The 15,326-nt window shown below is 44.0% G+C and overlaps 1 pseudogene; it reads left to right on the top strand.

Moving 5' to 3' along the window:
• The window catches only part of LOC141270849 (uncharacterized), a 146,748-nt pseudogene that overhangs the window by 34,291 nt on the left and 97,131 nt on the right, over window positions 1–15,326 (top strand).

The following is a 15,326-nucleotide window of genomic DNA, read 5'->3' as shown; positions in this document are numbered from 1 at the left end:
TGACTGTGGGTTGACAGTAAGTGGGATCTCCAACCTCATCATCATCACCCTGTGCGTTATCACACCCGTCGTCCTCAGAGCCAACCTGTTCCTGCCCTGACAAAAAACTAAAGTTGTCGCTCCAATCAGGTATTTGAGTCTTATCATCGTCTTCCTCATTGTCTCCACCAACAGGAGTTACAGTTTGGGAATGGGGGTCTACATTATGGTCAGAACCTTCTGCGTCTGGTCCTGGATCCGACTCATAAAGATTCTGGGCATCAGTGCAGATCATTTCCTCGTCTGGATTCACAGAAGCGCTGGAGTCGACCTCTGATTCCCAGGCTATAGTATGAGTAAACAGCTCTGCAGACTCAACCATCTGTTCTACCTCATACTCAGACGGGCAGCTGGAGATTTGGGAGCTGTGAGGAAGCAAGTGCGATTGGGGTGACACCTTTGAGGACTGGAGTATTTGTGATGTTGAAGTTGATGTGGAGGAGAGCCCACTTAAAGGAGCACTTGATATCCATTGAAGCACCTGCTGTTTTTGTGCCTCATCTGGAATTTGTAGCAATTGGCGGGGCCGTAAGAAAGGGATCTTATCACATTGTCCGCTAAAAGAAGTAGACATTTTAGTTTGGCTGGAAGATGGTCTTTCTTCTGCAGATGTTACTGTTGCTTTAACACCTACCCCACGGACACAACCTGTTTTCCCCTTCCCAACACGCCTATTCCCCTTTCCACCAGCAGCAGGCCTTTTTCCACTCATTTTGGTGGTTAACTAATTCACAACTCTGGAGTTGTTTGCACAAAAAACAATGGATGGGAACTGAGCAGAGCTGAGTGGCCAAACTGTGGTATTAGGCCAAAACTATTGGCTGGGTTAGATGCAGAAAAAAATTATATTCAATTTGCAACCTGATGGAGGTCTGTATAGATGGATTAATAGAACAAGTCCCACACACAGCTAGAAGCCCAATATTTTTTCAGAGGTAGATGCAGAAAAAAATATATTCCGTTTGCAACCTGATGGAGGTCAGTATAGATGGACTAATACAACAAGTCCCACACACAGCTAGAAGCCCAATATTTTTTCAGAGGTAGATGCAGAAAAAAATATATTCAGTTTGCAACCTGATGGAGGTCTGTATAGATGGATTAATAGAACAAGTCCCACACACAGCTAGAAGCCCAATATTTTTTCAGAGGTAGATGCAGAAAAAAATATATTCAGTTTGCAACCTGATGGAGGTCTGTATAGATGGATTAATAGAACAAGTCCCACACACAGCTAGAAGCCCAATATTTTTTCAGAGGTAGATGCAGAAAAAAATATATTCAGTTTGCAACCTGATGGAGGTCTGTATAGATGGATTAATAGAACAAGTCCCACACACAGCTAGAAGCCCAATATTTTTTCAGAGGTAGATGCAGAAAAAAATATATTCAGTTTGCAACCTGATGGAGGTCTGTATAGATGGATTAATAGAACAAGTCCCACACACAGCTAGAAGCCCAATATTTTTTCAGAGGTAGATGCAGAAAAAAATATATTCAGTTTGCAACCTGATGGAGGTCTGTATAGATGGATTAATAGAACAAGTCCAACACACAGCTAGAAGCCCAATATTTTTTCAGAGCTAGATGCAGAAAAAAATATATTCAGTTTGCAACCTGATGGAGGTCTGTATAGATGGATTAATAGAACAAGTCCCACACACAGCTAGAAGCCCAATATTTTTTCAGAGGTAGATGCAGAAAAAAATATATTCAGTTTGCAACCTGATGGAGGTCAGTATAGATGGACTAATACAACAAGTCCCACACACAGCTAGAAGCCCAATATTTTTTCAGAGGTAGATGCAGAAAAAAATATATTCAGTTTGCAACATGATGGAGGTCAGTATAGATGGACTAATACAACAAGTCCCACACACAGCTAGAAGCCCAATATTTTTTCAGAGGTAGATGCAGAAAAAAATATATTCAGTTTGCAACCTGATGGAGGTCTGTATAGATGGATTAATAGAACAAGTCCCACACACAGCTAGAAGCCCAATATTTTTTCAGAGGTAGATGCAGAAAAAAATATATTCAGTTTGCAACCTGATGGAGGTCTGTATAGATGGATTAATAGAACAAGTCCCACACACAGCTAGAAGCCCAATATTTTTTCAGAGGTAGATGCAGAAAAAAATATATTCAGTTTGCAACCTGATGGAGGTCAGTATAGATGGACTAATACAACAAGTCCCACACACAGCTAGAAGCCCAATATTTTTTCAGAGGTAGATGCAGAAAAAAATATATTCAGTTTGCAACCTGATGGAGGTCTGTATAGATGGATTAATAGAACAAGTCCCACACACAGCTAGAAGCCCAATATTTTTTCAGAGGTAGATGCAGAAAAAAATATATTCAGTTTGCAACCTGATGGAGGTCTGTATAGATGGATTAATAGAACAAGTCCCACACACAGCTAGAAGCCCAATATTTTTTCAGAGCTAGATGCAGAAAAAAATTATATTCAATTTGCAACCTGATGGAGGTCAGTATAGATGGACTAATAGAATGATGCTATGCCCAAAAGATTTTACTTCACTAGGTGCAGTAAAAAAATTGGTATTCTATACACAGGTGGTATATCTTGCAACACAGATAGGCTACTCCACTGACTAACACACTCTGCAATAGGCCAAAAAGGATTAGCTTTGCTAGATTCAGCCAAATGCTGTGAAAAAAACTTGCACAGCACTGGCACAGACCTGCCTGGCAAAAACTGATAGGAACTGATGTAACCTAGTCCTGAAAAGGACTCCAATTACAATTAGTCTTTACTCCCACAATCTATTTAAGAGCACAGACCTGCCTGATAAAAGTCGTAGGAAATGCTGTAACCTAGTCCTTAAAAGGACTGCAATCACAACTATTCCCTACTCCCAAGCTATCTGTAGATTTGTGCGAAAATTGGCTTGAAATTAACAAGGTATAGCGCACACAGCAACAGCGGTGCCGTCTAACACGCAGCTGCAGCAGTGAGAAAATGGTGGCGACGGGGAAAATGGCTTGGTCTTATAGGGCAAGGACATGTGACATACACTGCCAATAACACATGCCCTTGCTTGTGTGAAAAAAAGCACTTCGCTCCGTGTGTGCGCTGCTGATAGGCTGACAGATTGCACCTCCCCACTGCAAATGCGGGAAAGAGAAAAAAAAATGGAGATCTTCATTGTTCCTGCAGAGATCCATCCCCTGCCCCTCCCCCCACCCCGCTGTACACTCAAACTGCGTATTAACATTAATTTTCATCATTACTGAGAAAAAATCCAGTTATGATTTTGGTGCACGAACAGTTATCGAACATAACCTCGAACAGCCGAATTTTTCTCAAATTGTTCGTGTTCGCCGAACGGCTCGAACACCGCCCAAAACAGCTCGAATTTGAGATTGGCGAACAGTTCTAGTAGAACAACGCTCATCTCTACACCTTATCCTTTTCTTGGATCATATAAGAACCCTAAGGCGGGACCATCATACACAGGCAGTGTGTGTTCCATTAGTTTGTGCAAGCTACATATATTCATTTATATATATATTTAAACTGTTCCTGCACCGGAATAAGCATATAAAAGGTACTTCTTTCCCCTTGTAGTTCTTTCAAACCCCTATCATATTAATTTTGCATTTTTAAATTTGCATTTTCATCCACATACAGTGCCTACAAGTAGTATTCAACCCCCTGCAGATTTAGCTGGTTTGATAAGATGCAAATAAGTTAGAGCCTTCAAACTGCAAACGAGAGTAGGTTTTATGAAGAGAAGCATAAATCTTACAAACCAAAAAGTTATGTTGCTCAGTTGAATTTTATTACATTTTAAACATAAAAGTGTGGGTCAATTATTATACAACCCCTATGTTTAATATTTTGTGGAATAACCCTTGTTAGCAATTACAGCTAATAATCGTCTTTTATAAGACCTGATCAGGCCGGCACAGGTCTGTGGAGTTATCTTGGCCCACTCCTCCATGCAGATCTTCTCCAAGTTATCTAGGTTCTTTGGGTGTCTCATGTGGACTTTATTCTTGAGCTCCTTCCACAAGTTTTCAATTGGGTTAAGGTCAGGAAACTGACTAGGCCACTCCAACACCTTGACTTTTTCCCTCTTGAACCAGGCCTTGGTTTTCTTGGCTGTGTGCTTTGGGTCGTTGTCTTGTTGGAAGATGAAATTACGACCCATCTTAAGATCGCTGATGGAGGAGCGGAGGTTCTTGGCCAAAATCTCCACGTAGGCCGTGCTATCCATCTTCCCATGGATGTGGACCAGATGGCCAGGCCCCTTGGCTGAGAAACAGCCCCACAGCATGATGCTGCCACCACCATGCTTGACTGTAGGGATGGTATTCTTGGGGTCGTATGCAATGCCATCCAGTCTCCAAACGTCACGTGTGTGGTTGGCACCAAAGATCTCGATCTTGGTCTCATCAGACCATAGAACCTTGAACCAGTCTGTCTCAGAGTCCTCCAAGTGATCATGAGCAAACTGTAGACGAGCCTTGACATGACGCTTTGAAAGTAAAGGTACCATACAGGCTCGTCTGGAACGGAGACCATTGCGGTGGAGTACGTTACTTATGGTATAGACTGAAACCAATGTCCCCACTGCCATGAGATCTTCCCGGAGCTCCTTCCTTGTTGTCCTTGAGTTAGCCTTGACTCTTCGGACAAGCCTGGCCTCGGCACGGGAGGACACTTTCAAAGGCTGTCCAGGCCGTGGAAGGCTAACAGTAGTTCCATAAGCCTTCCACTTACGGATGATGCTCCCAACAGTGGAGACAGGTAGGCCCAACTCCTTGGAAAGGGTTTTGTACCCCTTGTCAGCCTTGTGACCCTCCACGATCTTGTCTCTGATGGCCTTGGAATGCTCCTTTGTCTTTCCCATGTTGACCATGTCTGAGTGCTGTTCACAAGTTTGGGGAGGGTCTTAAATAGTCAGAAAAGGCTGGCAAAAGAGATCTTTAATCCACACATGTGAAGCTCATTATTCTTGGTGCCTGAACTACTTCTTAATACTTTAGGGGGACCAAACAGAATTCTTGTGGTTTGAGGGGTTGAATAATAAATGACACTCTGAATTAACTTTTAACGTTTTTAAAAAAAAAAAAAAAAAAAAATTTGCTGCAGTGCATTTCCCACTTCCAGGCTGATCTACAGTTCAAATGTCACAATGCCAAGTTAATTCCGCATGTGTCAACCAGCTAAATCTGCAGGGGGTTGAATACTACTTGTAGGCACTGTATAGCCCAATCTCCGATTAGAACTATCTATGGGCCCTTTGTTCATTGTACCTGGTATCCTACCTGCCACTGAACCAGGTATATGTATATTCATTTATTGTAGTACTAGTACCTTCCAGCCGGGCCTAATAAATTGATCCTCCTATTCCCTTACAGGTTCTTCATCCCAGAGCTCACTGGTTCACCTACTAACCACGCCAGTTACAAATGATCATTTTATATCATTTTTATCAGTGTTAATATTATCTTTTAATGAAATATTGAATTAAACCAAACATTTTTAATCCACTTGGTTTGAGTTTCCTTCACTATACTAGCGCGAATTAATTTATTAATTTTCATCTGGGGTTTACTCCTATTTTTGACAATTAGTGGTAATTGTCTCTAATTCGCAGCTGTTATAGTGATTAGCCTACCAGTGCCATTATTGCAATTTTATCTACATAAAAAAGTACGATAACTTACCTATTCCCCCTTGAACGAGATAATAACTTTTTTAAGAGAGTAGCTTGATGGGTATATTAAGATTAGAAGCTGTTTTGTCACACTTACCTATTCCCCCTTGAACGAGGTAATAACTTTTTTAAGAGAGTAGCTTGATGGATATATTAACATTAGAAGCTGTTTCATCACACTTACCTATTCCCCCTCGAACGAGGTAATCATTTTTTTAAGACAGTAGCTTAATGGGTATTGACTCAGTAGGCTCGAATGGATCTTTAGTGAGTACATTTAGAACTAAGGATAAATTCCAAGGTTGAACTTTACAAGCTTTAAGAGAGAAAGCCTACTAACAGATTTAATAAATCTAATAATCCAAGGATGACAGTGTAACTTTGTGGTATAAAAAAATAGCTTGGAGCTAAAATTTTGACTTTTAAAGTAGCAAGTATTAACTATTTCTCGAGACCTTTCTGTAAGAAATTCAGAATTTTGACAATGTTGGAGGGACTAATATCTAATGACGTAGACTCATCAAAGTTAAGAAAAGCAAATCAGAAACAAAAAAAAGATATTTGATATAATTAAGTTATTTTTCTTCTGAAGTGTGTTAATTACTGAATCCGAATTGTTATTTTCTTTTTTGGCTTTTCAGCAGCCAGACCATCAGGTGGAGATTTTATTGCTTTTACTTGCAGATTTGGAATCTAGAAGAACCTAGGAATCTGATATTGAAAGTAATCTCATGAGAATGACCAGAAGGGAGCCATCATTACTCTTACTTTATTCTCCATAACGCCCTGGGAGTTAGTGCAAGAGGGAAATGCTGTATTTGATGGTTCAGGCAGTTAGGTTTAGAGTTGGGCTCTTAGATGAATCGCTGTCAGATAAAAAAGAACTGCCTCTATTACAGAGATTGGGATGACAGATTCATCAGAGAAGGGCTTCCTTGTACCCCTTTGTCTGTTCAGATGAGTTATTGTCACAATACTGTCTGACTAAATTCTTGTTTCAGGTTTAACTAAACTTACATTTTTGTGAAATTTGACAACCTATTTGTAAGGTAAGATTCCCAAGTTTCCTGAAACAGAAAACGTCCCAGTTAAAGAGGTTTTTGAATATTGGGTTGAACAAAAATTGACCTGTCTAGACCTTGTATCTAGCCGATCCTTGAACTCAGGATTTTCAATTGAGGAGGACAAGAGTGATAATGCATCCACATAATGGAAGGGATAAAAGCAGTAAATTTTCCTAAAAGCGTTATCGCTTTTCAAACAGAAGTTTTTGGTTTCTAAACATTTACTTGGATAAAATAGAGAAGATCAACTTTCTTTCATTCTGGGAGAAATGATCTTTGTACTTGAGAAGCTAGCAGAATCTAATTTTGAAAGCGACGTACTGATGATTTTTCTAAGTTTACAATCTGGCTAAAATTCCCCCCCTTTCTCTTATGTGGGCCACCATTTTCACCACTACCTTTGTAATAGTGTGCGGAGCTATAGAGATCTCAAATTCTCAAATAGTAGAACATAGAATTGGGGTTGAGGCAGACGAGAGTTTTAAAAGAGTTGAGACTCAAGTACATTTTTGGAAATCTGCATGCTTGGACAGGGGATATTAAGCATGGGCTAGATCTGTTGAAACCATGTAGCAGTTTTTTACATTTTAGATGTTTGGTCATGGTCAAATATCTAAAATATCAGAGACTAAGCTAACTATAGTTTTAAAAGAACCATTGAAAAAAAATTGTGTAACAAAAACATTATCCTTCATGGTCTGGAAAATCAAAAAACAAGAGGGTGGTCAGAATATGAGCTGAGGTCAAAACAATTATCAAAATTGCACCACAGGAGCAGGGATGTGCACCAGGTAAGCTTAACTTAAAGGGTTGTGCCATTCTCCCTTACACAGGTCTGACAGGGCAGTGAGCATATTGCTGAAAAGCATGGAAGTCAGTGATTCGACCCCCAGAACCACAGACTTGTGTGAGAGTGGGAAGCATCTGTCTGCAATCGCACTCACACAGGTCTGTGGAGCAGGTGATCTCACCCAGTGGGTGGGAGGGGGAGGAACAATCACTGGCATGCTTCCATGCTTCCTCAGCAATATGTTCCCTGTGCTGTCAGACCAGTCTGAGGGAGATTACATTGTGCACACTGGGGGTGGGGAGTTGGGGGGAACTCTTATGATAACAGGAACTGCACAAGCTCGGCCAGCTGATTGGCCACTGGGAGGACGGAATGGAATAACGCCAGGAGGCATACTTCAGCAGATGAAAGCTTGGCATTTTTTGAATAGAGAAAAATTTTTAATAACTGTAAATTACAAAACCATTTATTTCCACCTTTTCTGCTTAGTTAAATGTATTACTTATGGTGGCACAACCCCTTTAATAACTGGCAGTGTGGAACAGGGCTTAAAGGGGTTGTCGCACAAGCAAAGTACATTTTAACTAATAGATCTTGGAATAAAAATAAGTTCTAGAAGTTCTATTATTGAATGTGTTAAAAAAATAACACATGTGCAGAGATAAATCTTATAGATGTACCTGCTATGTGCTGTGCCTGATTGTGCAGGAACATGGTCTGCACATACCACAGCTCCTAGCAAGGGGAGGAAGCAAAGGAGTATATAGACAGGACAACACGGGGTCGCAGATGATTCTTTCTGTAAGGTAAAACATTTCCCTGCCTGTTTTTTCCATATATAGAAATTACAGTTGAACAGCATCCAATGCTGCCCAGATGACTTACTGAAAGTGCGGCTACCAGGAAAAAATGAACTTATTTCCTCCGGCTTTCAGCTATAGGGGAGTGTATGGAGAGACAGTTAACACTCACAGCACTATGAGTGGCGGCTGTAAGCATACTCGGGCACTTGATTGACAACTATCTCTGCACAGATGCGCTGCAGAGTGAGCTGTCAATCAAAATGCTGGGGCGTGCTTACAGTATAGTGAGCAGTGCTCTGTGAATGCCCCCATGACTGAAAGCCAGAGGTAATAAGTTAATTTTCTCTTGGTGACCGCACTTTCAGTAGGGGCAGCATTGTAACGCTATTTACCTGAAGGTAAGTAATGTTGTCCGAGGTGAGAGATTCCCTTCAATGGCTTATACCTTTGGCAGACAAGATATACCCCAAGTTTACCTTTTAAACCAGAAAAACACATTTTTCAAGTTTAGCAAATAAGGAATTGTCTATGAGTCTTTGAAGCACATTGATACTGTAATGTATGGATGTAAGTTTTATAATCAGTTGATAAAACAAAGATATCAATAAGGCCATGAGGTCAAGGTCATCAAGATATACTACCAGAAATTGATCACTTGTATCTCTGAATAAGTCCCACTTACAGTATATGTTTGAATAAGTCAAGAACAAAATTTTGAAAAAACAACCAGGGCATTGCCAAAGGTTCAAAATCAGGGACAGAACAGGAAAGCAAGCAGGTGGTCAGAATATGAGCCAAGATCAGAAAACAGAATAATCAAAAGAGCAAAACAGGAGCAGGGATGTGGACCAAGTAAGCAGAACTTAATAACTGGCAATGTAGAACAGACATACAGGAACTTAAGTAGCAGAGAACCCTGCCGTGGGTTAATCAGCAGGGAGCAAACACAAACCAGGCACAGAAGTAACACCCATGGCTCATGCAGACGACCGTAAAAATCGGATGAGTGCTATCTGTGATTTTCACAGATAGCACTTGTCCTCATGTTATTCTATGGGGTGGTGCACATGTCCGATTTTTTCCTTGGACCAACTCTATCCGAGAAAAAAGTTTGCAGCACGTACGATTTGCCTCCGAGAATCAGATGATACTTGCCCATTCAACTCTATGGGTCTGTGGAAAACATCAGACCGCGTTTGGATGACATGAGTGCAGTCTGATTTTCACAGACTGACAATATAGAGAAGGTGGAAAAACTTTTTTTTTCTCCAACTCCTAGAAAATTGAATCTCACTCTGATCAGAGTGTGATTAGCATAATCAGAGTGTGATTAGCATAATCGGACTGATTTTCTCGGATGAGAGAAAAAAGGTCCTGCGTCCCTAGCTTCAAGAGGGTATTCTCAAGTATTAAATTGCTTTAATTAGTTAGACAGCATAAAAATATGCAATTGACTTGCTTTTTCTATCTTCTGTCATGAGAGTTTTTATCTTTCATAGTGTACAGCTCATTATCATGGAACTCAATCACTAGTGCCTGGGGAGAACCTGGCCAAGTGTGCTCAGCAGTTACATATCAGCAGAGGGGTTAACTCAACAGCCCAGTCAGCTCTCTGCAGCACATTGATTTGTATACATCAGTTAAATGCTCATCTCCCTCTCAGCTCCTGACAAGTTGCTCTTATCAATCCTGCAGTATCACAATTCCTGGAACCCAGCATCAGAGCTCTCACTTTCTACAGCTGTCTGCTTGTTCAAATGCAGTTATTTCTATGAGTAAATAAAGTGAGAATTGTGAATACTTCAGAACAAACCACTAATTGAAGCAGCTGAATGTATTACAGCAGAACTTTTGCTGAGCTATATACAGTAGTTCTTCTAATAATACAGCTCTGCTGCTCACCAGCACGTACACATCTTACACTCAGGCACGCGCTGCTCCGTACACGTTCCATACACAGATACATCGCTCCACTCCGTATGCATCCTACGCATACATGCGGTTGCACTCTGTACACATGCAGCTATGCTCCATACACGTTCTATGTACATACGCGGCTATGCTCAGCACACATAATACACACACAGTTCCGCTTTTTACACACAAGGCTCCTCTCCATATACATGATACACACACGATTGAGCTCTGTATGTGTCGTAAACACATGGCTCCTCTCCATACACATCATACATACACATGGCTCCGCTCCGTACGCCTCGTGCATGCGCGGCTCCGCTCCGTACGCCTCGTACACACACGGCTCTGCTCCGTACGCTTCGTACACGCGCGGCTCCGCTCCGTACGCCTCGTACACACACGGCTCTGCTCCGTACACCTCGTACACACGCGGCTCTGCTCCGTACACCTCATACACACACGGCTCTGCTCCGTACACCTCGTACACACGCGGCTCTGCTCCGTACACCTCGTACACACGCGGCTCTGCTCCGTACACCTCGTACACACACGGCTCTGCTCCGTACACCTCGTACACACACGGCTCCGCTCCGTACACCTCGTACACGCGCGGCTCCGCTCCGTACACCTCGTACACGCGCGGCTCCGCTCCGTACACCTCGTACACACTCGGCTCTGCTCCGTACACCTCGTACACACGCGGCTCTGCTCCGTACACCTCGTACACACGCGGCTCTGCTCCGTACACCTCGTACACACGCAGCTCTGCTACATCCACACTGTAAACCCCTCCTGACCCCACACATAAACTTCCCCTCATCCAGCACCATGACAACCAGCACAGCAGAGTCCTGCATCCACTGAGGCCCCTGATCATGTGACCCCTGACTCCTCCCCTCCTGTGACCTCATCACAGGTCCTGTGCGCACAGAACAGCCATATATGTGGTGGCGGCTCTGCAGGTGCAGGTATGTGGAGGTTCCCCATTACTGGGTGCTTGTCATCCATATGATTAACCTCTTCAGTATTTATCTATATTTTATCTGCTGTTATAAATGTGCTGGCAGAGCAGTGATGGGGGATGGGCTGCTCCTCAGTGGGGAGGGGGCAGTAGTGCTGGAGGACTGAGGGGAGGAGATGAAGGTGTGTAGATAGGCACCTGTGTGTAAGTAATTAAACTTGGAGAGGGGCTAGAATAGTTAAAAGGCGCTCCATTGCCCATCACATATAAAGCACTGTACACTTACCTGTCAGACTGTCAATGTGGCCAGAGGCGGACTGGGGCCCACAGGAGGAATTGATCCTCGGGGCCCACCCTACAGCAATATGCAAATACCTGTTAGCCGTTATCCCTATTATCATGGAGCGTGGACTGTAAATCGCAGGCGGCTCCGGCACATCTACTGTGCTCACACTATAACTGGGATGTGCAATTACTGTAGTTTGCATTAAAGGGGTTCATTGGTTAAAACAAGTTATCACCGATCCATGGGATCCACAGGATAGGTGATCACTTATTGATCGTTTGGGTCTGAACATTGGAAAACGCACCTATCGGAAGAATGGGGAAGTTTTATCCCAGTTAGGACACTTATCCCCATTTTAAAATGCAGCGACAGGTGGGACGACTGACCGCAGCTCCATTCATTCTCTTTGAGGCGTCCAGAAAAAAAAAAGAACAGCCACTGAAGGAATGAATGGATCAGTGGTCAAGTCGCACATGAGCTCCAGTCTAATGGGGATAAAAACTCCACATTCTACCAATCGGTGCAGGTCCCAGCAGTCAGACCCCCACCAATCAATAAGTTATCACTTATCCTGTGTATTTAATCACTAATGAAAATAAAGAATCTTCTCCTAATTAATATCAGACAGAACAAATGACCGCCGTACACAACACAATCCACTATACCAACACCACTAATACCACATACAAGGGAGAAATACCGCCACACCGTGACTGGAGTACATATTTCCAGCATATAGCGACCAAATAATACCACATACTGTATAAGGGAGAAATACCACCACACCGTGACCAGACCAGATATTAACATCATATAGCATCCAAATAATTCAATATACAAGGGAAAAATACCGCCACACCATGACAAGACCACATATTACCACCACTTAGTGACCGAATAATACCACATACTATACAAGGGAGAAATACCACCACACCGTGACCAGACCAGATATTAACAGCATATAGCATCCAAATAATTCCATATACAAGGGAAAAATACCGCCACACCATGACCAGACCACATAGTAACCGAATAATACCACATACTGTACCAGGGAGAAATACTGCCACACTGTGACCAGACCAGATATTACCAGACTATAGCGACCAAATAAATCCACATACAAGGGACAAATACCGCCACACCATGACCAGATCACATAATATAACATAGTGACCGAGTATGACAACACTGATCATTAATAAAAACCACAATACTAACAACGCTGCTAATGATTACATTATACACAGAAGCTCTGTATATAGTGTATAGTGTACAGGTAATACAGTGATCACAAGTGACATTATACACGAGTTCTGTATATAATGTATTGTGTGCGTGTACATGTAATACACTGACTCACCGGTGACGTCTCTAGTTGAAGTCATTATAGAAGTAAGGAAGATGTACGCATTGTGCAGGGAGGGGAGGGCACAGGCGCGGGATTACGGGACCGCAACTTCATGTCACAGAGCACTGTGACATGCAGGGGCGGGGGTTGCTATTATAATGAAGAGAGGAGGCAGGGATTTCGTCCAGGCACCCTACGCCCCGGGGTCTGGAAGGAATCATTAGCATAAAGATATAAAATAAGATTTCTGAACAACAAGACCACTAATATGAGGCACACAGGTAGGACCAGTTTAACATTTCTATCACCTGTATGCCTATATTAGTAGGTTTTAGATGTCCCAGGGGGTAATAGATTCCATTTCAGTCCCTCAACCTGGCCCCTTTAATTAATAATTTCCCCCATCTTGGGCCCCCATATCCCTGGTCCCGACCCCCATGTCCTTGGTGGCCAGGGACTTGGGGGCCCGGGGACCAGAGACATGGGGGCCATGGAAATGGGTGCCAAGGAACCAGGGGCCAGTGACATGGTGGACAGGGACATTGGTACCAGAGACACAGGGACCGTGGACCAAAGACATGGGGGCCAGGGACCAGAGACATGGGGGCCAGTTACCAGAGACATGGAGACCAGAGACATGGGGGCCGGGGACCAGGGACACGAGGGCCAAGGACCAGAGACAACATTATCACTGCAAATCATACAGTGCAGATACAGAATAATATTTACATCCAGGAACTTACCGCTGACGTCTCATCTGATTAGTCAGTTTTTGCTGCTTCTTCTCCATCTGGTCAGATATCTCCCAGCCACGACTCATCTTGTAAAGATGATCACCGCAGCCCCCCCAAAAAACAAGGTCACATATTTTGTATACATGCATGTGTCTCCCCCGCACTGCGTCCCTGAATACAGATATGTACCCCACCATTAATACACTATTAGCCACGTGCCAATCAAAATATATCCATCTTTGTCCTCTCCCTCACCTTCATCATTGACCTCTCCCCACCTCCATCATCATTGTTCTCCCCATCATTGCTGTCCCCCACTTCCATCATTGTCATCTCCCCCACTTCCATCATTGTCATCTCCCCCACTTCCATCATTGTCATCTCCCCCACCTCCATCATTGTCATCACCCCCTCCATCATTGCTCTTCCCCATCTCCTCCATCATTGCTCTCCCTCACCTCCTGCATCATTGCTCTCCCCCACCTCCTCCATCATTGCTCTTTCCCCCAACCTCCATCATTGCTCACCCCATCCACATCGTTGCCCTCCCCCACCTTCTCCATCATTGCTCTCCCCCACCTCCATCATTGCTCACCCCATCCCCATCATTGCTCTCCCCTGCCTCCTCCATCATTGCTCTCCCTTACCTCCTCCATCATTGCTCTCCCTTACCTCCTCCATCATTGCTCTCCCGTACCTCCTCCATCATTGCTCTCCCTTACCTCCTCCATCATTGCTCTCCCCCACCTCCATCATTGCTCTCCCCTGACTCCTCCATCATTGCTCTCCCTTACCTCCTCCATCATTGCTCTCCCTTACCTCCTCCATCATTGCTCTCCCTTACCTCCTCCATCATTGCTCTCCCTTACCTCCTCCATCATTGCTCTCCCTTACCTCCTCCATCATTGCTCTCCCTTACCTCCTCCATCATTGCTCTCCCTTACCTCCTCCATCATTGCTCTCCCTTACCTCCTCCATCATTGCTCTCCCTTACCTCCTCCATCATTGCTCTCCCTTACCTCCTCCATCATTGCTCTCCCCAACCTCCATCATTGCTCTCCCCAACCTCCATCATTGCTCACCCCATCCCCATCATTGCTGTGCCCCACCTTCTCCATCATTGCTCTCCCCAACCTCTATCATTGCTCATCCTATCCCCATCATTGCTCTCCCCCACCTCCTCCATCATTGCTCTCCCCCACCTCCTCCATCATTGCTCTCCCCCACCTCCTCCATCATTGCTCTCCCCCACCTCCATCATTGCTCACCCCATCCCCATCATTTCTCTCCCCCATGCCCATCATTTCTCTCCCCCATCCCCATCATTGCTCACCCCATCCCCATCATTGCTCTCCCCATGCCCATCATTGCTCTCCCCCACCTCCTGCATCATTGCTCTCCCCCACCTCCTGCATCATTGCTCTCCCCCACCTCCTGCATCATTGCTCTCCCCCACCTCCATCATTGCTCTCCCCCACCTCCATCATTGCTCTCCCCCACCTTCATCATTGCTCTCCCCCACCTCCATCATTGCTCTCCCCCACCTCCATCATTGCTCTCCCCCATCCCCATCATTGCTCTCCCCATCCCCATCATTGCTCTCCCCCACCTCCATCATTGCTCTCCCCCACCTCCATCATTGCTCTCCCGCACCTCCATCATTCCTCTCCCGCACCTCCATCATT

Source organism: Phyllobates terribilis, unplaced genomic scaffold (assembly GCF_046119375.1).
Source record: "Phyllobates terribilis strain yellow unplaced genomic scaffold, ASM4611937v1 Scaffold_5__5_contigs__length_657084704, whole genome shotgun sequence".
Classification (NCBI taxonomy): domain Eukaryota; kingdom Metazoa; phylum Chordata; class Amphibia; order Anura; family Dendrobatidae; genus Phyllobates; species Phyllobates terribilis.
This window is presented reverse-complemented; position numbering and strand designations above follow the sequence as displayed.